The sequence below is a fragment of the Rhineura floridana genome, chromosome 9, assembly GCF_030035675.1.
Source record: "Rhineura floridana isolate rRhiFlo1 chromosome 9, rRhiFlo1.hap2, whole genome shotgun sequence".
Lineage (NCBI taxonomy): Eukaryota > Metazoa > Chordata > Lepidosauria > Squamata > Rhineuridae > Rhineura > Rhineura floridana.
The window spans coordinates 41616482-41637990 of NC_084488.1; the positions used below are offsets into that span (position 1 = coordinate 41616482).

At 41.1% G+C, this 21509-nt stretch overlaps 1 protein-coding gene across 9 annotated transcripts in view; it reads right to left on the minus strand.

Moving 5' to 3' along the window:
- The window catches only part of WWC2 (WW and C2 domain containing 2), a 216478-nt gene that overhangs the window by 140290 nt on the left and 54679 nt on the right, over positions 1-21509 (minus strand). For 2 of the 9 annotated variants that reach the window (XM_061583909.1, XM_061583917.1), the window contains exon 2: positions 10065-10173. The exons of 6 other annotated variants lie outside the window; for them this stretch is intronic. The gene's annotated coding sequence lies outside the window, so the exon portion shown is untranslated. The remainder of the gene's footprint in view (positions 1-10064; positions 10174-21509) is intronic. One more of the 9 variants, XM_061583910.1, reaches the window with a different exon arrangement.

Genomic DNA, 21509 nt, shown 5'->3' on the forward strand with positions numbered 1-21509 from the left:
ACCTTGTTCCAAACTACAGCAAATGTCCACCATGACCAAACACAGCAATATACAAACATGTGGGATCTACACAAATGTAGTATATGTATGTACTGCCTTCAAGTCGATTCCGACTTATGGCGACCCTATGATAGGGTTTTCATGAGGCTGAGAGGCAGTGACTGGCCCAAGGTCACCCAGTGAGCTTCATGGCTATGTGGGGATTCGAACCCTGGTCTCCCAGGTCATAGTCCAACACCTTAACCACTACACCACACTGGCTCTCACACTGGCTACAAATTTCTAAACACAAATGCCTTCCATTTTATGCTGTGTGATGTGGCTTTTAGATTGAAAAAAAGCACAGAGCTGCTTAGGGAAGCCAAAAACTTGGGAAGCCAATCAATAATGTTTATTTATATATTTATTTATTATTTGATTTATATCCTGCCCTTCCTCCCAGAAGGAGCCCAAGGCGGCAAACAGAAATGCTAAAAACACTTTAAAACATCATAAAAACAGACCTTAAAATACATTAAAACAAAACAACGTTAAAAACGTTTTTTTAAAAAAAGCTTTAAAAACATCTTTTAAAAAAGGGTTAAAAACATATTATTAAAAAAAACACATATTAATGTTCAATTGTCAAGGAAAAAATTAAGTACTTCCAATACAGGAAACCATTAAGCAGAGAGCAAATGCAAAAGAGAGAGCTAGATCACAACTTAATATATAACCAATTCTTGACAGAGGAGCTGTAAAGGAATTCTTGTCTTTGACCAACCTTATCAAGTATTCAACATTCAGTCTGTCCCAGCTCTATTTTTATACACTTTTGTAGTGCTCATTATCAGATCTTGCAGAAGGGAATTAATTTAGCAGTCTCAATTAATAAGTAACATGCTTGTTTTGGATTAATTACTGAATGAAGCTCGGGACAGAAACAGACGTTGGACTGTGCACTTCAGATTCATGAGCAAACCTGATTCAAACCCTAAAAGGCCACTACAAAGTTTAATATCCATATAAATATATAAATAAACTCAAATTAGAAACGTTTTTGACTGTATGCTAACAAAAACACTAGCTCTGATTCTGCACGCCTTCTTACAAACATGCTTGGCTCTAAACACCTAAGGAACAACCAGCATGCCTCAGATGCTTAGGGAATGTTACTATACATGAAGTTATGGGTTGCCAGCTCTTGCAAAAAATGTAAGTGACAGTATCTGAAATCCAACTTTAGTATCACAATGCAGTTCTAAGTTGAGGAATGACAAAGGTAAGACTTCTCATGCAATTCAACTATGTTGAACATAGTGTACATATACATACTGGAGGGGTTCTCCCCCGACTCACTCAGCTTGCCAACCCCCCCGATCTTCCCATCACAAGACACTTTACCTGCTGAATTTCTTTCCAACTGTGAAATTATCCCAGCTTCTATAGAAAGGGAAGAGGCACCAGAGATCATATTGCAAACATACATTGGATAATGGAACGGACCAAGGAATTTCAGAAGAAAATCATCCTGTGCTTTATAGATTATAGCAAAGCCTTTGACTGTGTAGATCACGAAAAACTATGGAATGCTTTAAAAGAATTGGGGGTGCCACAGCATCTGATTGTCCTGATGTGCAACCTATACTCTGGACAAGAGGCTAGTGTAACAACAGAATATGGAGAAACCAACTGGTTCCCAATCAGAACGGGTGTGAGACAGGGGTGTATTTTATCACCCTATTTGTTTAGTCTATACTCAGAACATATCATAAGGAAAGCGGGATTGGACAAAGATGACAGAGGTGTGAATATTGGAGGGAGAAACATCTATAATTTAAGATATGCAATACTACTAGCAGAAACCAGTAATGATTTGAAACGAATGCTGATGAAAGTTAAAGGTTAAAGAGGAAAGCACAAAAGCAGGACTACAGCTGAACATCAAGAAGACTAAAGTAATGACAACAGAAGATTTATGTAACTTTAAAGTTGGCAACGAGGACATTGAACTTGTCAAGGATTATCAATACCTTGGCACAGTCATTAACCGAAATGGAGACAATAGTCAACAAATCAGAAGAAGGCTAGGACTGGGGAGGACAGCTATGAGAGAACTAGAAAAGGTCCTCAAATGCAAAGATGTATCACTGAATACTAAAGTCAGGCTCATTCAGACCATGGTATTCCTGATCTCTATGTATTGATGTGAAAGCTAGACAGTGAAAAAAGTGGATAAGAGAAAAATAAACTCATTTGAAATGTGGTGTTGGAGGAGAGCTTTGCACATACCATGGACTGCGGAAAAGACAAATAATTGGGTTTTAGAACAAATTAAACAGAACTGTCACTAGAAGCTAAAATGATGAAACTGAGGTTAGCATACTTTGGACACATAACGAGAAGACATGATTCCCTAGAAAAGACAATAATACTGGGAAAAACAGAAGGGAGTAGAAAAAGAAGAAGGCCAAATGAGATGGATTGATTCCATAAAGGAAGCCACAGACCTGAACTTACAAGATCTGAACAGGGTGGCTCATGACAGATGCTCTTGGAGGTCGCTGATTCATAGGGTCATCATAAGTCATAATTGACTTGAAGGCAATTAACAACAAAACTCTTCTATAGGCCTGCTTTTTACCTTCACCCCCTTTTTCCTACCCCTCCTTTTCTGCAGTCCCCCTTTGCACAGAGACCACCCCATGGCAACCTCCTGAATCTTCCTTCTCCCACACATTGCAACTACTAAGTACACTTTTCATCTTCCACCCAATTATGAAGCCACCCCCTATTCTGCAGCCCTTTTTGTTTTCATCTTCACCCCTTTTCCCTATCTTTTCCTCCCTCCTTTTCTCAACTCCCCCTTGCACACAGACCACCATCTAAAGCAAATATATATTCTGAATAAGCTGACCTTGTTCTCATCCAGCAGGGGAATTCTTAGGCTCTTAATTACACTATTTCAGAAGTAAATACAACTTATTTTAGTTGTTGTTACTTCCAAGTAATTAGGATTAGGAGTGCAGAGTTAGGTTGCATTTCAGTACATATTTACCTGGGAATAAATCCCAGTGGGAGTAGTGGGGTGCTTCTGAGTAAACAAATATAGGATGCATGTTTCGGCTCTTATGAACTAAAATTGAAAGCAAAGCTATTAAAACCAAGGTCAGTTGTTAATTTAATAATTCCCCCTTCATTTTATGCTCTTGCAGCCAAAACCACACCATCCATGCACTGTGGATTTTGAGTAAGTCCAAGATTTGCAGAAGTACGTTTTTTAAAAGAATGAAATTGCTAAAGGGGCCAGGGAGGATCCAAAAACAGTTCAATGAGGACTGAGCATGCTCAATTGGCATGGAACACTGACTTGATGGGATGGAAAAGGGGGAGAGGAAATGCAATGGAGCATCCTGGAAAGGAGGATGGAGGAAGGAGAGACAGACATAGAACGGAAAAGACTGAGAGAACCATCTCATTGTCTGGTTCACACCGAGAAACTATTTTAAAAATGTCCTTTGGGATAGAATCAAGAGCTGTCCATTGAAATAATCCAATATTTTTTCTACCTGCTTGTCATTCTGATATATATGAGACATTCTTATTTCAAAAATTATAATACAAAAAATAGTAAATTAATAAAAATAAAATACTATTCTTCATTACATATATATGCATACATAATCTGAGTAAGAAAGAAAGGGTAGAAAAAATAAATTTAGGCCCAATATAAAAATGTATATATATGATTATAATATTCCCAATAAAGTGTATGTCAACATTATCTTGCATCTTATTGCTTCATTACATAATAAAGAAATAAGATGATTATGTTGTTCCCTTCCTTGCCTCACCCTGACAATACTGGTTAATTTTATTTTATAATTTGAACCACTTCTCAGACTCTCAGTATTCAGTCCTCCAAATCATGGTGCGTTAGGGTTTTTTCTTACTATAACTGCTTGCCATGTGGGCAGCTATTAGTAGGTGTATCACCATTTCTCTGTCTTCTAAGGGCACAATCCAACTGCTATTTACGCCAAGCTGAGGAGAAATGGATATAGTGGACCTCCAACTAAGCTGGCTGGGTCCCAACTCAGCCAGGCTATGCCAGCATAAGCTCCTCACCTGGTGCAGCTGGAGGTCTGTCAGGAAAGCCCAGTCCAGCATCAGGGGAGCCAGTAGAAGCTGGTGTAAGGATTGAAAAAGTGGGGTTCCGGGGGTATGCAAGGAGAGGGGCTGAGGGGGGACATACGCAATATTCAGGTCCTGTTCTGTTCCCTCCCGTGGCCCTCTATCTCAGCATCCAGTATGCCGGGAAAAAAGGTGGTGGAAAATAGATGCTTACCTGGGAGTTAGTCCCATTGAACCAAAGGGAGCTTACTTCTGAGTAGACATGTATTGGATTGCACTGTAAATCTTCAACACTGCCAAAAAGTATAACTAAAAGATCTACTGATAAATCATATCCTGTTATAATCTGAATTTCTCTCATTTGGGCTGTCCAAAAAATTCTTATTTGGGGGCAAGACCAAAAATTATACTGCATGTCACTGTTATTGGGCTCCTGCTGGGAGGAAGGGCGGGATACAAATCAATCAATCAATCAGTTAATTGAATAAATAAATAAATAAAGTGTTTTGCATCGCCAACATTTTTTTTTATATAGCTGGGACTGGGCACCAGTGTGCCAATGTCACCCATCCCTAAAAACCAAAAAAGGTAGAAGCAAGAGAGTTCCTATACTGTCTAACTCAATTCTAATTTAGTGTGAAACATTTAAAAATAACCCTGCTAATGCAAATTATAAAGCAAATGCTGTTCACTGTCACCATATGTCCAGGCTGGAATGGGCTGTTGGAGAGAGAAGCTTAGGACAGCCCTGCTGTGTAATTCACATTCAGTCTTGCAGGTCAGGATCTGAATAGTTTCAAAACAACACTGTAGTGCTGTCCAAAGATACTAAACCCCTGTTGCAGGCTGAGGGTTCATCTGAAGCCCAGATAATAGCTTACACAACAGCTATGCAACGTTATCCATTGCTTTTATCTTCACAGTATAGGTTGGACTGAGGGAGGGATATAACAATCTGCAGTGTAGTCCATTGCTAATACTGCAAGTCAGAGGTGGGGCACAGGCTGGTTTGGATTCCCAATTAAAAATCCTCCAAATTTTTCAGGTTGCAACAAAGGTCAATTGACTTAAATTTCCTCCTCAGACCTCTTGCCAGGCCAAATCAAACACTATGATTACATGCAGAAGCTTCAAGGTTCATTGATTTGCAGGACTTGTTGCACTTTTAAACCAAAAACTAAAACACACACACACACTTTGCACATGAAGTAAGATCCAAGTTAATATTGTTGTGAGTTTGGGGGTTGAAATGGATAATTTCTATGAGTCCCCTTTGAGCCTCCAATTTGGAATCCTGTGCCTTGGGGTGAGAAACTTGCTCTGCTGGTCAGATGAGTTTCTTTTGTTAAGCTAATAGGGTGGCCAGGTTTGTTAATGGGTCTATCAGGTGCCCAGCAACTGGTGAATAGGCCAGGAAGACACTTTTGTCATTGAAACTCTTCAGGACAGCCTCCCCCCCTCCTGGAGAGGTGTGTGTTTTGAGTTGTGTCAGAGAAAGGCTGGGAACTTGAGGCAGGCAGAGAGACTAGCTCTCTGCACCATGGCTTTAGGATGCCTCCTGTAACACTGATGGAAAAGCTGGATATTGGACTGCTGATGCCTTGAACCCTTCCATCCTAAGCTCAGGTTGGAATGTGTGTAAATAAATAAAGCATATTTCATAAAGACACCACAGTCTCCACTGACTTTCTTCCCGAGGAAACCAAACTCAGGATGAGCGCAGGGGCCCTTGGAAATCTCACCGCTCGGAGATTGGGGTGGCGTGCAATGCTGGTGTAAGAAGTGGGATTGAGTTTCCTGGAAGAAGCATTGGGAGCAAGGTGTGCCTGAGGCAAAATGGAGGGCGAAACAGCAATCCTCGCTAAGATTGGTGTTCCAGCAGCAAGTAGAACGGATTGAGAATAGTCTGCAGCAAATGCACTAGGAGGACCAGCAGCAAAGGCAAAGCAAGCGCCAGAAGGACCAGCAACAAAGGCAACCAGAGCGCCAGGAGCACTGGCAACAAATGAGGCAGATATTGGGAAGTACCTTTGGACGGGAAAAGGAGACCCCATTTGAGGAGGTGAGAGCCCTGCCTGATCAGCCGCTACAATGGGTAAAGAGTGACCCAGGAGTGCAGCTGCAGAGCACCCAGACTGGGGTGGCTAAAGAGATCCAGGAAGTGGATGGGCAGCTGGAGGGTTTGGACTGTAAGGGGTTGCAGTCAGTAGCGGAGGAAGAAGTGTTGATTGTCCAGGAGCCTGCCAGGGGAGAAGACACCAAAAAGCTGGAAGTAAAGCTCCAAGAGTTGAAGGAGGACAGGTTGAAAAATAAACAGGAAGAGGCCTCGGAAGTAAGTGGGGTAGAGGTCGAAGAAGAGATGCTGCTGATAGATTTCTCTGTTCCATGTGTGCCTGCTGTTAAAGAAACAATGCGGGAGGAAGAAAAGGCGTTAGAGAAAGCTGAACTACACGCTGGAGAAGATCAGCTGCTGATGGATTTCTTCACCCCATGTGTGCCAGCTGTAGAAGAGAAAGTGCAGGAGGAAAAGTTGGAGGCGTGTGTGCGAGATGATCTCCCAGCATCTAGGGAGATGGATGTGCAAGAAAAAGTGCAGGAGGAGAAGCCTGAGATGGAAGTGTAAGTCCAAGAGGAGCTCCCAGTGCCTGGAGAGATGGGTGAGATAAAATCCCCAAGTGACCTTGCCCCTTGGGTGCCCCATAATAGTCTTATAGGGTGGGATGCAGTTTCTATGATGAGTGCAATCCCTGAGCAAATTCCAGCAGTGAGAGGCACCCAGCACCCTGTGAGTTTGGAGGGCAAGAGACACTGGGAGGGTTACCTGCCTCTGTTTGGACCCATGATTCACATTGGAGATGGTGAGGGAGGACAGAGAAGATTTCTTTCTGCCAACCTGGGTGGGCTAGACCAGCTAGTCCTGAAGAAGATGCCCCCAGATAAAGACTTGTGGCAGGACTTTGATTTGGAGTTTGGGGCAGGAGATGAGGTGGACTGGCTTAAAGACTTTTCCCAGAGCAGAGAGTGGGAGGAAAATGGCTACAGCCTGCTTCACTCAGCAGGGGTAGGGTTAGCTACTGAAAGGAAGCTGCAGTCCTATTTAAGGCTCTATGTGGGCTTGCTGGTTGTTGGAGCAACATTCAAACCTACCTTGTCAGCTAAGGTGCCATGTGGAGCTATCTGGACTTTGTCTGACCTTGCCTTACTGGAATTTGAGTTTTGCTTGACCTGACTTTGCTTCCTGAATCTGGAACTGGTGATAGCAAGAAGTGACCTGATGTCCTTGGACTCTGCGCCTAGTACAAGCCTCCACTTGAGCTAGACACCTGTTCCCCAGCTAGGTCCACTACCATATAAGAAATTACGGTGTACAGTCTGTGATGCATATTTTCATTTATCGTCTTGTACATATGAAATCCATTGATGGTACTAAACAAAGGATATGACATGAAACACTTGAGCTCACTTAACTATGAAATGCATCCAAAAGAGACTATCTGAACTAATTTCTCAGAGAACTGGCGCAGAAATACTATCTACTTGGCTCCCTTGCTTTTATTGAAGGCAAACTGCAGCTCATTCCTTACACATCACAAGCCTTCATGCCCCTATCCCCCAAAACCAATGGAGTGCCTCATGTTTCTCACAGGCTCACACCTCCCATATCCCATTTATTTTATGCCACAGTGAGAGACAAGGCTAAACGTTAATAGGCCAATTCCACTTAGAGAGCAGTGAAAAGCATGTTCAACATGAATCTGAAAGATATGGATTCAAATCCTTCCTCACCTATGAACTAAATGGCTTGGGCAAGTGACAGTGTGAATTAGCTTTAGCCTGGTTCTTGCCCCCGGCTACTTAAATCTTGGGAGAAGTTGACAGTGGTTTCTTGCTAAGAAAGACCTGTTAAAACACCCCCAATTTTAAGTTCTTCTGATAACTACAAATATTTAAATATTTCAAAAATGCATGAACATTTGGAATAGAAATCTTAAAATCTAAAAAAATTGAGAAAAATCAGGAAGGCAGGTTTTTAATTAAAAGACAGTTCTAGCTGTGAAGCTCTCCAGCTCAGGGAAATAACTTCTCCACTTGATATCACCTGCCACAGATTAGTTATATTGAACATCAACTTATCAAGTAATTAATGTGGTAAAGTCCTACCACTTAAGGCCCCCAACCTTTACCACATGTTAGAATTTGTGACAGGAAGAAGTCTCACCACACTTTATGAATAAGCAAAACCATGGCAGAAAATCTTACCAGTCATCTGCATTGGGCCTATGTTATCTTCTGATGACGCCCCACTGTTGAAACACAGATTGCAAGGTCCTGTCTTTTTGCCTATAGTGGTTAAGGTGTTGGACTATGACCTGGGAGACCAGGGTTCGAATCCCCACACAGCCATGAAGCTCACTGGGTGACCTTGGGCCAGTCACTGCCTCTCAGCCTCAGAGGAAGGCAATGGTAAACCCCTTCTGAATACCGCTTACCATGAAAACCCTATTCATAGGGTCGCCATAAGTCGGGATCGACTTGAAGGCAGTCCATTCCCATTCTCTGTAAAGTGTCATGTTAACTGATCGAACAAATCAATCAATCAATCAATAAAATGGAAACCAGGGTGGTGGTATAAAAAGGAAATAAACTGAGCAAATAAATAATGAACTCATTATCTCAGAAAATAGCCAGTGACAAAATATGAGCACAAGACCACCTAATCAGGATTTCACTTATTTCAGTATATTTTCCCTTATGAGGAGGCTAGATAAAGATTATGTAATAAGATTGCAGAGCAGCTTCTCTGACATTCAAAAGTCTTCTGAATAAAAGCAAGCAGTGGTAATGCAGTTTTGTTTTATATCCTAGGGTTCCCTGTAACAGTGTGAAGCAACTTTAATTAGGATGAACACTCCGAGAAGGAACCTATGATCAGCTTCAGCCATTTCCTCACCTTGTTTTGCACAAGGGAGCTCTAAAATGTTAAATCTTTCCTTTGTTCCCAATTATTACTGCAGTTAGGAGGTCAAAGAACAGTATGCCTGATAGTCCAAACAGGTCAGAGAACAGCATGGCTAATATTCCAAGCAGGATAAAAGTGTATTTGGTTGAGGTTTGGCCCCATTAATTGGGAAGAACAAATGAGAAAGAATGTGAAATTAACCATCATCTAATGCCCAGTTGCCCTCAGATCACAAAACCCATGTGAGTTTGAACAGATTGTAATGTGAAAAAACAAACAGGAAAACATATGCTCATGATTTAGACAAGGATCCAGTATACATTTCTAAATGGGAAATTTTAGATCAGCGCTGGTGTGTCCTCCTTTTTGAAACCAAATTCTTCTATTAAGACATCATCACCAGAGCAACACACAACAGGATGGGTGCTACAAAACAGCAGCATTCAAACACTCTAAAAAGAGATGTTATTAGTGAAATTTTATATCTGCAAGAACATCCAGCAAAACAAAGTTGCATGTTTTTCAACTGGAAATAAAAGACATAATGGTGTTACAACTTTCCAGTACCCTATTGAGGCAGGAGTAGGAAGGGGGGGGGAGGCAGGCAGATCTCGCTCCATTCTTCTAGCCCTAGACACCACCCAGTGAAACAGGTTAGCAATAGGTTAAGGACTGACAAAAGGCCTCACATAACATATAAATTAACTTACAGAATTCACTGCCACAAGATGCAATGATAGCTACTAATTTAAATTACTTCTAAAAAGAAGAAGAGGGATAAGATCTATACTCCATGAAATCTGTCTGTCAACAGGAATTAGCCATAACAGATACATTAAAATGCTTCTTATAGAGGTAGTATACCTCTGAATATCAGGTGCTTGGGATAAACAAGGGAGAGGCATCACCTTAATCTCCTGCTTTGCCTTTTCAGAGGTATCCTAACTGGCCATGGTTTACCAAAATAAAGAAGAATTCAGGGGTAGCTAACCTGTGGCCCTCCAGATGTTTTCATGAGTCCCAGCCAGCATGGCCAATGATGATGGAAGTTGTAGTTCAGCAACATCTGGAGTCCCGCAAGTTGACCATCCTGGAATACACTGAACAGAGTTACGATGCCAGTCAATAGAAATACCTGTTCTTAAAAGGGCACACCATTTGTTCTATGTAGCCCTCTTCAGGCATTCAACCTGAACACACCAGGACTAAAAGTACACAGGGGACCGGGGAGGCATGTGGTGGCCCTGCCCCTAATATTCCTGTACACTGGCCCTTTCCCTCCCAACTTTCATGTGTTTAATATTAAGGTATTTGGCTGAGTGGTCTTAGAAGCCTCCAGCTATCAGAGGTTTTTGATCACAAGGAGGCTTTTAAGTGCATTTGGCTAAATGTGCTTAATAGCCCTTTCAAACCTTCCCACTCATCATAGGAAAGTGGGGGTGGAGTTGACAAGCCTGGGAACATTGAGGCATGGGGGCACCTTAAAGACTAACAAATTTTATTATGGCATAAGTGTTCACTGATTAGATTGTACTTTATCAGATGCAGGGAGGGCAATTCTCAGTTGTTAGGTATATAGACATATGGATGTAAAGGGGGAGAGCTGAAAAAGTTGGAGTTAAATGGCAATGGAATGCAAAAGTACAATAATGGACAATTTAGTTAGAGTTCATGTATATTCAAAAAGACTCTTCACAGCAGTAGTGATAGATGATAACACCTTAGCATTATTGAGTATAATTAACGCTCTGTAGGTGAGGGCCTCCTGTACACACCATCTTATCAGGAGGTCAGTTCCGCACAACATAAGAAGCTGACCTTTAGTGTTGTGGCAGCGACACTTTGGAATTCCCTCCCCTTAAATATTAGACAGTCACCATCTCTGTTATCTGTCTGGCACCTATTGAAGACCTTCCTGTTTCAACAAGCCCTTTAAGTAGAGATCTTATCTTAGTCTGCGTCTGTGCTGGAATTGCTTTTTAAGATGTTTTTAAAGTTGTTTTTTAAATATTTTAATATGTTTTGTTTTAATATGTTTTAAAGTATTTTATTTTTAAGATGTTTTAGAGTGCTTTTAGTGTTTTTGTTTGCCACCCTGGGCTCCTGCTGAGAGGAAGGGCAGGATATAAATTTATTAAAATAAACAAACATCTGTAGTGGGACAGTAAACCATTACCTCCAATTTCATTTATTTGGGTCTAAATTTTTTTGATGAGTTGCAATTCAGTAGTTTCACGCAGGAATTTGCCTTTGAAGTTACTTTGTCATCAGGTGGCCACTAGAGTAGCCCAGTAGGTTGAAGTGCTCTACTAGTTTGTGAATGTCAGGTTTGTGTGTATTTATTCTTGTACATAGGAACACAAAACTTCCCATAGAAGTTTTCAGGTTGAGGATTACTACAGAAATGAACAGATTGATGATGGTGATGGTGATGATGGTGGTGATGGTGGTGATGGTGGTGATGGGATGGTGATGGTGATGGTGATGGGTCACTCTACTCACCAGGTGACCCAAAGTGACTTACACAACTAACTGAAAACAACAGAATCGATAAAACCTATTAACACCTCTGACAATTAAAAACCAAATTAAAACAAACATAATAAATACAAATAAAGGACAGGTATACAAGTCTTGCCCCACTAAATGAGGTCATCATGGGACCAAGACCTGGGTGTAGAGGAAAGTCTTTGCCTGGTGTCTAAAAATGGATAAAGAAGGCTCAAGGTGTGCTTCCCTGGGGAGAGCATTCCACAGCCGGGGACCACCACTGAAAAGGCCCCTTCTTGGGTTGTCACCCTCTGGAAGGGCATATGAAGAAGGGCCTCCGATGATGATCGCACGGTATGGAATGGTTCATATGGGGAGAGGCAGTCCTTGAGGCATTGGGATCCTGAGCCACATGAGGCTTTATAGGTCAAAACCAGCACTTAAACTGAGCCCAGAAATTAATTGGTAGCCAGTGAAATGCCAGAATTGGTGTTATATGCTTAGACTGACTTACTCTGGTCAACAATCTGACCACCAAATTCTGCACCAGCTGCAATTTCCAAACCATCTTCAAAGGCGGTCACACATATAACACACTGCAGTAGTCTAACCTAGAGTTTACCAGAGCATAGACAACGGAAGTTATACTGTCCCTCTCCAGATAGGGCGAAAGAAGGTATTCCATGCCACTGAAGTCACGTGAGCCTCAAGTGGCAGTAATGGATTGAGGAGTACCCCCAAGCTATGTAGCTGCTCCTTCAGAGGGAGTGTGGCCCCATCCAGAGCAGGCCATGCCCCATCCATCCAGTCTAGGGAACTACCCATTAACAGTATCTCAGTCTTATCTGGATTAAGCTTCAGTTTATTGGCTCTCATCTAGCCCATTATCAAGGCAAGACACTGATCTAGCAAATCTACTGCCATACCTGCAAATGTAAAGGAGAAGTAGAGCTGTGTGTCATGAGCGTATGTTCCAAAACTCTGGATTATTCCATTCAGCAGTTTCATATAGATGTTAAATAGCATGGGGGATATCCTGCAGAACCCCACACTGAAGGTTCACTAGGCCAAACAACATTCCCCAAGCATCACCCTCTGAAGACATCATCCAAGTAGGACTGGAACCACTGCAAAGTAGTATTGCTCATTCCTAACTTGGTTAGCCGCTCCAGAAGCATACCATTGGCAATTATATCAAAAGCTGCTGTGAGATCAAGAAGAATTAAGAGGGACACACTCCCTCTGTCTCTCTCCTGACATAGATCATCATACAAGGTGACCAAGGCAGTTTCCATACCAAAACCAGACCTAAACCCCAGCTGAAATGGATATAGAAAATTGGTTTCATCTACAAGAACCTGTAACTGATCTGCAACCATGAGCTCGAGAACCTTGCTCAAAAAGGAGATTAGCACCAGTTGATAGTTACTCAGATTTTCTGAATCCAGGGAGAGTTTCTTAAGTCTTATCACCGCCTCCTTGAAACAGGCAGGGACCACCCCTCTAGCAAGAAGGCATTAATCACCTCCCTGGCCCAGCCAGCTGTTTCTCCTCTACTAGTTTTTATCAGCAATGAGGAGCAAGGGGCAAGAGCACATATGGTTGTCTGGACAGAACCAAACACCTTGTCCACATCCTCAAGCCCTACTAACTGAAACTCATCCAACACAACAGGACACCCCTTGATACTCATTTGTTATAAGTGTGGAGTCAAGGTCCTGGCGGACACAAGCAATTTTACCCTCAAAATGCTTTGTAAACAGGTCACAAGGAGCCACCGTTGCTTCTACCCCCTCATTTGGACTAGAATGTAAAAGGTCCTGAACAACCCAGAAAAACTCTGCTGCACAGCATAATCAGGAGATAATGGAGGCAGCAAAGTATATCTTCTTTACTGGCTTCACTGCCAGTGAGCAGACTTGATAACAAGCACTCACCAGTTTTCAACTGCATTTGTCTAGAAGTTTTCTCCACTTGCGTTCAAGCTGTCTTCCAGTGTGTTTCATTGCACTAAGCTCTCATGTATACTAAGGAGCTGAATGGGCTCTACATACCAAGAGAGAGCACTCATGGCAATTGTGTCAATAGCCTGGACCATGTACATATTCCATAAATCAACCAGGGCTTCAACAGAAGCGCCAGTCATATCAGCTGGAAAATACCCCAGAGCCATCTGGAAACCAATTGGATTCATCTGCCTCTGAGGGTGGACCATCCTAATAGGTCCTCTGTCTCTGCAGATACTCCCCCTCCCTCAACCTAACTACCAACTTTCATTTGCTAACCGTTCTAAGAAATAGGAACTACAAAGGGGAGAAGTGGAGGTTGGTGGGGGTGGAACTGGCCTTAAGTGCCCAGCTGGGTAACATTGGAGATAGGAAGAATTTGGTCAGATGGGCAGAGCTTGGCATAACACTCTGAGCAACACCATTTCTGGAGGTAATTCAATCCAACTACCTCTAATAGCACAAGGAGAGGCATATCACAGGGTGGACTCACTTCTATGTTTTACTTTTTTCGACAGGCATGCTTGTGGTCCACTAATCCATTTTACATTTACAAAGCAACACTGCATACTCAGGATCTCTTAACAGTTAAGACATAACCACTCAGTCTGGTGTCATCCGATTCCACCACAAATCTTTTCGGCAACTTTGGGTCAATTACAATGTCTCAGCTTAATCTGTTTTACAGGGCCTCAAGGATAAAAGGAGAAACCTTGTAGCCTGCCTGAGTTCTTTGAGGAACGGAAAATGTAATCATCATCATCACCGCCACCACTTTTAGTAAGCGATACTGAATATGCACTCTTGTTTCAAAACCTTGCAGGATCATACCAAAATAGTTGAGCATCTTTTGCAAGAATCCTAGCAACCAGTAAACACTAGCTGGTCTACCAATGGATGGTTGTCTACTTTCTGGCTACTGGCTCATGGAAGAGAGCTTCTACATACAATGATACAGCTAGTTAATTTACTGCCTGCTTACTTCCTCTTTCCTCCCAGTTCTTCCACCAAATTTCTAAGGGAGAATCTCATAGCCCAAAGAAATAACTACAAAGCAATGCTAAATATAAACGTAAATTTAAAATGAACATAAATTAGCCTACAATACTCTTACACCATCCTGGCACAAATTAATTTTGTACCTTCTACTTCCATAAGCAATAACCTCAGTTATTGTGATGCAGCGGAAATGTTTATTCATTTTTACACAATGAAACACGCAGCTGGCCATAACTAGTGTATATGGTATAATTAATGAACTTTTGTTCTCATAGGCAGACCATTGTTGAGCTTTCAGTGCTGAATATTTCCATGTAAAATTACACAGATGCCTTCTGTAGTCATGCAGCTCTTACCACCAATAGACTAGCAATTCTGGTATCTCTTTAGTAACTAATTTATTCTAAAGATTATCAACGAATTAAAAGTTTATCTCTGTAAAAATGCCAACAATATTTCAGTGCATGCCATATTTGGGAGTCAAGTCTTCTCAGTTAAATAAGCAAAATAGTATAGAAGGGGTTTTTTTTTGCAACAGTTAAAGAAAGGCCGTACTGCCAGTGGGCATCAACTTAACACACCTGTATGTGACCTGTATATTATACACATACACACACTTCTGCATCCATTACTCTCTACCCACCCCCACCCCATGCTACTTATTGGTGATTGCTGAGCTTGCAGCCACCTTGGTAAAGCTAAGCAGGTCTGGGTTTGGTTAGTGCCTGGATAGCATACCACTTGGGAACCCCATGCTGACTGGAGTGAGATTCCGTCAGCATATTACCCCTTTGATCAAAGATCTGCACTAGATGCCAATTTACTATCAGGCCAAGTTCCAGGTCATACAATTTTTATGGAAAGCCCTTAACAGCTTACTTGAGGAATCGTCTTGACATGAGTACTCAACCACTTCAATCTGCAGAACTTGCACTCTTGCAAGAACCATATGACATTCGCTCCGCATCTGTGAGGAGTTGAACTTATAGTGTGGCAGCACCTGTGCTCTAGAACTTCTTGCCAATTAATATAAGGGAGACCACCCTGTCCTGTTTCAGACACCTGCTAAAAATGTTCTATGTTTTGGCAAGCCTACCCGGGCATGAAAACAAGTTATGTTTACATGTTTTTAAATATGGCCAATTTTATTTGTATATTGATAATTGTTTTAAATCGCTTGGAAATTTAATTAAGCAGTTTATAAATTCTTCCAAATAAAATAAAAATAAATGTGTGCTGTCCTAAGTTCCATGAAGTAAGAATATGAATGGATGGCTTGGACTCAATAGCCTTATAGGTCCCTTCTACCTCTACTATTCTATGATTCTATTATGCTTTAAGGTGGATTCCTGCATTGAGCAGGGGGTTGGACTCGATAGCCTTATAGGCCCCAATAACTCTACTATTCTGATTCTATTAATGAACTTGTAAAAATTGCTTTGTACATCTCTTGCAAACCACACACTAATAGGCAAAAAACCTTGCAGTTTAAGAACGTACCTATAGCCCACAGATATTTCTATCAAACTTTAAAAAACAGTGAAATTGGGCGGCTATAGTGTATGCACCAGTAAAGCATGAGACCTGATCTCCTCTCTGCAATATTGTACTGCCCTACAAATTTGTCAAAATGCAAACACAATTTGGGTTGGTCTTTCACAGTCCAATCCACTTGCTGTGTAGCTTGGAAGAATTTGTTAACATTTGCCTCTGAGCAACAAAGGGGGAGGGAAGGAACAAGAGGGAGGGGATAGGAGGGAGTAGAAGGGAGGGTGGGTTTGATCATTTGATACTTTTTTAGTTCAATGGGCTTTATTTCTGTGCAATCATGTTTAGGATCGGTGAAACTGACCTGGGGGAGGGGCAAGGAGGCTAGGGGGAGGGGATTAGGTGGGTGGGCACTGGGCAGAGGAGAAGTCCTTTTCCTTTTCAAAAGGAAAACATTGTGAACAGTATCATTGCTTTTCAGAGTTTCCCCCACCTTTTTATTCTACAGCAGGCATATGTAGCTTCCCACCCAAATTTAAACCAAAGCTGTCCCTGGCAACATCCACACCAGACCTTTATTTCACTTTAGACAGTCATGGCTTCTCGCAAAGAATCCTGGGAAGTGTAGCTAGTGAAGGATGCTGAGAGTTGCTAGGAGACGCCCTATTCCCCTCACAGAGCTACTACAATCAGAGCACTGACTGTTAAACCACTCTGGCCACTGGAGCTCTGTCAGTGGAATAGGAGTCTCCTCACAGCCCCCTTCACAAAATACACTTCCAGGATTTTTGGGGGGAAGCCATGACTGTCTCACGTGAAATAAAGGTCTGCTGTGGGTGTGGCCCCCTGATTAGCCAAGCCAAGCAGCTGTGAGTCTGGCTTTTAGAACACTGACAGTTGGTTCTTACAGCATATGCCTGATGTTATCATTAAGTTCAATGCAAAATTTCTTTAATTAAAAATCAGCCAGGCATTTTTTAAACCTTTAAACTGCAGAAGAATATGGGGCAAGGGATTACAGGTACTTAGTGAACACAGCTGGTTTTAATTAATTTCAACAGATTATAAGAACTCTGACAGAAAAAAGTCCAAAAGGGCTCTGGGGTTTTTTCCTCTCTTTTTACCTTTGAACTCTCGATTCTCTCTGACTGTTTTGTGTATTGCCATGAAAATTTAGAGGGTTGTTAAGCAAGCATTTCTGAGTTCAGGACTATAAATTTTGTAAGGTTTTGTTTTGAAATGAGTTTATGGGAAGCATCAGAATGGCATGTGGGGGTATTTTCAATTTAACATTGCGGAATGAGAAAAATCCACGCTGTTTATAGTGTACAGCCAATCTTGTGGCTGTATAATATGTTCTCTAGGCAAGGAGTTTGTCAAAACCTATCACCACTAACAGGTAATAAATAAATGTTTAGTAATACTACCATATACATGTTCATAGGTAAATACTCCTTTTTAATCTTTTTTTTTCAAGCCTGAGCACAGGCTTGGTCACATCATTAGCTCATAAAGGAAGCTGCTATTAGGAATGGGGGGGGGGGAGTGAAGCATCCCTTATTTGCAGTTCTACTTTCCCCTCATTCTGAAAGCCTTCCTAAACCACACATCTGGCTAACATTGTCAAGTAACATGCAGTTGGGGACAGAGAACAAGAAGGTGGGCGAATTAATAGATGTCTAGTTGGAACTGCAGGGGTCAGGTAGAAAGGCAAAGAGATGCAGGGCATTAGTTCCCTATTCACAGTTTATAAACCATGGAGGACAGTTCTGATTAACATCAGAATAATGTTTAAAACTTAGTAAGAAAAAATGTGACCCAATTGATCAAAACATTTGCAGCAAATTGGCCCCAATAGACCAATTTACAAGGACACTCAGTCAAGACAAAGCATTTCAACCTCATTAATGAAAATATTCTTTGCTACCATTCTTGCTTAATTTCAGAAATCATCCTTTGCCCAGAAAAAAAGAAACTCTATAATTTGATTTTAAGGTTAACTATGCATGTCGGGATAGGGTTATCATTAGCACCTTTTCCCAATATTATAGAATTGCCTACTAAGTAAATATCATAATTCATTATGCAGCAAGGTATTTCAGACAAAGCATTTCATATGGGAAAAGAAGGTTATTCATTAAAAGCAACAATAGTTCAGAAATGCTATTGCTTCTCTCCACCCGGCAGTAAAGTAACTCCACTTGTAGCTTCCGCTAGCACACAGTAAAGGAGCATTTACCACCACCACCCCTTTCATTGATGAACATGAGCATAAGGGAGGAAAGTTTCCTGATAAATATTAGAGAAACAATTGATAAACAAGACAAAGGTAAAGTAAATCTTGCTGAAAAAGGAAAATACTAGAAAACAAACAAAAATAAATAATGAATCACTTTAGCACAGTGCAAATACTGTTTATAAGGATACCATTATCCTTTCTACACTCTCATGCTGGATTGGGAACAAGTCTGCAATCATGGCACTATTTTTTTATATTCATGGAGTTGCCCCTCAGTCAAGTATATTTCCCATCTATTTCAGTGGGACAAACTCAGACATAGTGTTGAAAGCTACAAAATTAGGACAAATACCCACATTAAACCAAGAATCTGAAACAAAAAGCTGCAATCCTATGCATGTTTACCTACCCTACCACATTTTTCAGATGCCTATCCAGGGGAGAAGCCCACTCTCCAAACATCTCAATTTCCAGGAAATGGTCATGTTTATGTCTCTCCTCCTACCTTTCTTGCTGCATGCCTATGGCAACAGCCCAGCACAGGCATCACAAGAGAAACAGCCAGAAAGAGAGAGAGAGAGAGAGTAAATAACCTATTTAACCAAATAAATTATGGTGATGTCATAATTTGTAGCAAAGAAAGCACCTAGTAAAATACACTATTATAAATGCATTAGCTGAACCTTTCATCTGAACTTTCCGTGTGAAAGCATAACTATTGCATGGAAAATATTGGCTGCTCTTGGCTTCTGCATGGAGCAGGCAAAACAATGGAGTTATTTACTGGTGATGGGAAGGACATTCTTCACATGCCCTCAACTTCTTATTTAGAATGAGTTCTGGTGAGGTATCACATAAATTAAGTCAGTGGAGGGAGAGGCAAGGAGAGCTTGCCCATAACAAAAAGAGGAATCATTTAAAAGAGGTATTTGGGAGAAATAAAAATTAGGAGTGGATTGTTGTAAAGTGGGGAACATAGTGTGCGTGTTATCTGGTTGCAGTTTGCTTGGAACAGAGGTAGGATTGGTGTTTCTAAAATGAGAGCTGTCCTCACTTGGCATGACTTGCTTAATTTTAAGAGTGGGGAGGTGAGACTGCAGTTGGTGATGCAATTTATTATTGCTTTACTGTTTCTGTTGAAGATTTCTATGCTGTGCTTTCACTGATCTTGGGATAATCATTTGTTGCTGTGCCTTGAATGTCAGCTATGAAATGGGTCCCATATGCTCTCAATTGTACAAATACAATATAGTACATATAATGTGTGTTAGCTGGCTCCATCATCCATTATTCATACTGTTGTGTAATGTAAGGTGACTGTGAGCATGAAGACACTGCTCCACACCTGGTTTGGATGATACAGTAAGCCAAACTATGACTTACCAGGACCACCAAATAGGCAGGCTCCCAGAAAGGAACTTGCAACCACTTTGTTCCTCCCTGGTCCTTTGGACTGCTATTCCACACTGAACTAAGGCATGGTTTGGCTTAATGTGTGATCCATACCTGGGCTTGTGGTTAAGCTTTCTCTTCACTGAATCACAAGCTGCAGCCAAGCATAGTTCAAAATTCAATAAGAACATTTTTCTTTAAAAGCTGTGGCTTACCTCAATGTTTGCTTGTGTATATATTTAGACTGTTTGTATCACACCCTACATCAGAAGATCTCCGTGAGCATAGCAATAACATATCATAAAACCAAGATGTTTTTGTGTGACATACTTGCGTCTCAATCATGTTAGCCCACCTTTGCCCATGAGGCCACAGTGCTGGGCTCCAGGCTCCACTTATACCCACAGTCACAGCCATACCCACTCATGCGCAACAGTGTCCATTTTCACCTGTCAAATGTTGGAGGGTATATACTTCCCTGGGAACAAGTTCCAGACACAATGGGACCCCCTTCTGAGTAAACATGCATAAGACTGGGCAGCATATACCAGGGGAAGAGTCAGAGAAATTCTTTGTTTGGCTGGTAGTTTCTTTTATCTTTAACTTCTATTGATGGGGCATGGAGCTAATCTGTGGTTTTATAGGATTCCCCTAATTTTCTAAACTGGGAGGAAAAAGAGACACCTGACAGGGGAAATAGGGGAATGAGCACAAAGACAGGCAGACATTAAGCTTGCCTCACCAGATAAATCTTAATTTCTTTATATTCATATTTACATCTGTCTGTATGACCCACGTCAACAGTTTTAATTGCATCTGGCCCAATTTGTCCAAAGATTTCCATAAACAAGTAAAACATTTCTTTGCTTGCTGGCACACTGCTCAGTTAAAAATGGATTGATTATTTCGTTCTGTGAAGCTGCAATACAAATACTAACCAATAATACTATATTTCAATCATGTGTTTTTAAAGAGGGAGGGCCCTAACTCAGCATATCTCTCTTTACCCTTATGCAGGTGCTAAGCTAGCTAAGTATTAGCTACTGCAAACAAAGATGCTTTCAAAGAAAACACGAGTCTCAAAGATTTCAGCTTCTGTTCTGTTCTATCTATAATCATCTTCCCTAGAGGTAACACCTTCCTGAATATTTCTGCCAGTTGACATAGCTGAAAGTTAATTAGATACACACACACAAAAGTCAAACTAATATTTTAAAGCTACAAAACCACAAAAGGAGATTAGTGTTAAACTATAGCACTTGGTTGAAAGTGAAGAAAATATTTTGCTGGGCATCACTTTTTTTTAGCTCCTTGCCATGACAGTATTACTGCCTGTTTCTTTGTTAAAGCACTCTGCTCTGTTTGAGAATATAAGGGCTAAATATTAGACAAATGGAATACTAGGAATTTGATAGCCATATCCCTGTGCAGGGATCATTCCACAGCAATAAACCAAATGATGTGACCTTTGAGCTTTCCAGAGGAAACTCTGAAACAGCAGAATTATAAAGAGGCCATTATGCTATTCCAAGATATTTACCATTCAGTTTCATACTATTTGTGATAGTAAAAGAGAGAGAAAAGAATCTGTGAAAATAAATAGAATATAAAACAACTGGCCCATAGTCCCATGAAAAGCTATGCTTTATGGGATGTCACCTGTGTCCTCTTAGTGAGTGCTTTGCCATCAGCCCCTCTGGTACCCTAAGCTGTAAGAAGACAGGAAAGTTTTCTAAGAAATAAAATTACTTCCTGATACTACTTAGAATTATTTAAAAGCTTCAAACATCACTTTCACTGATTTAGTACAATATTCATTTTA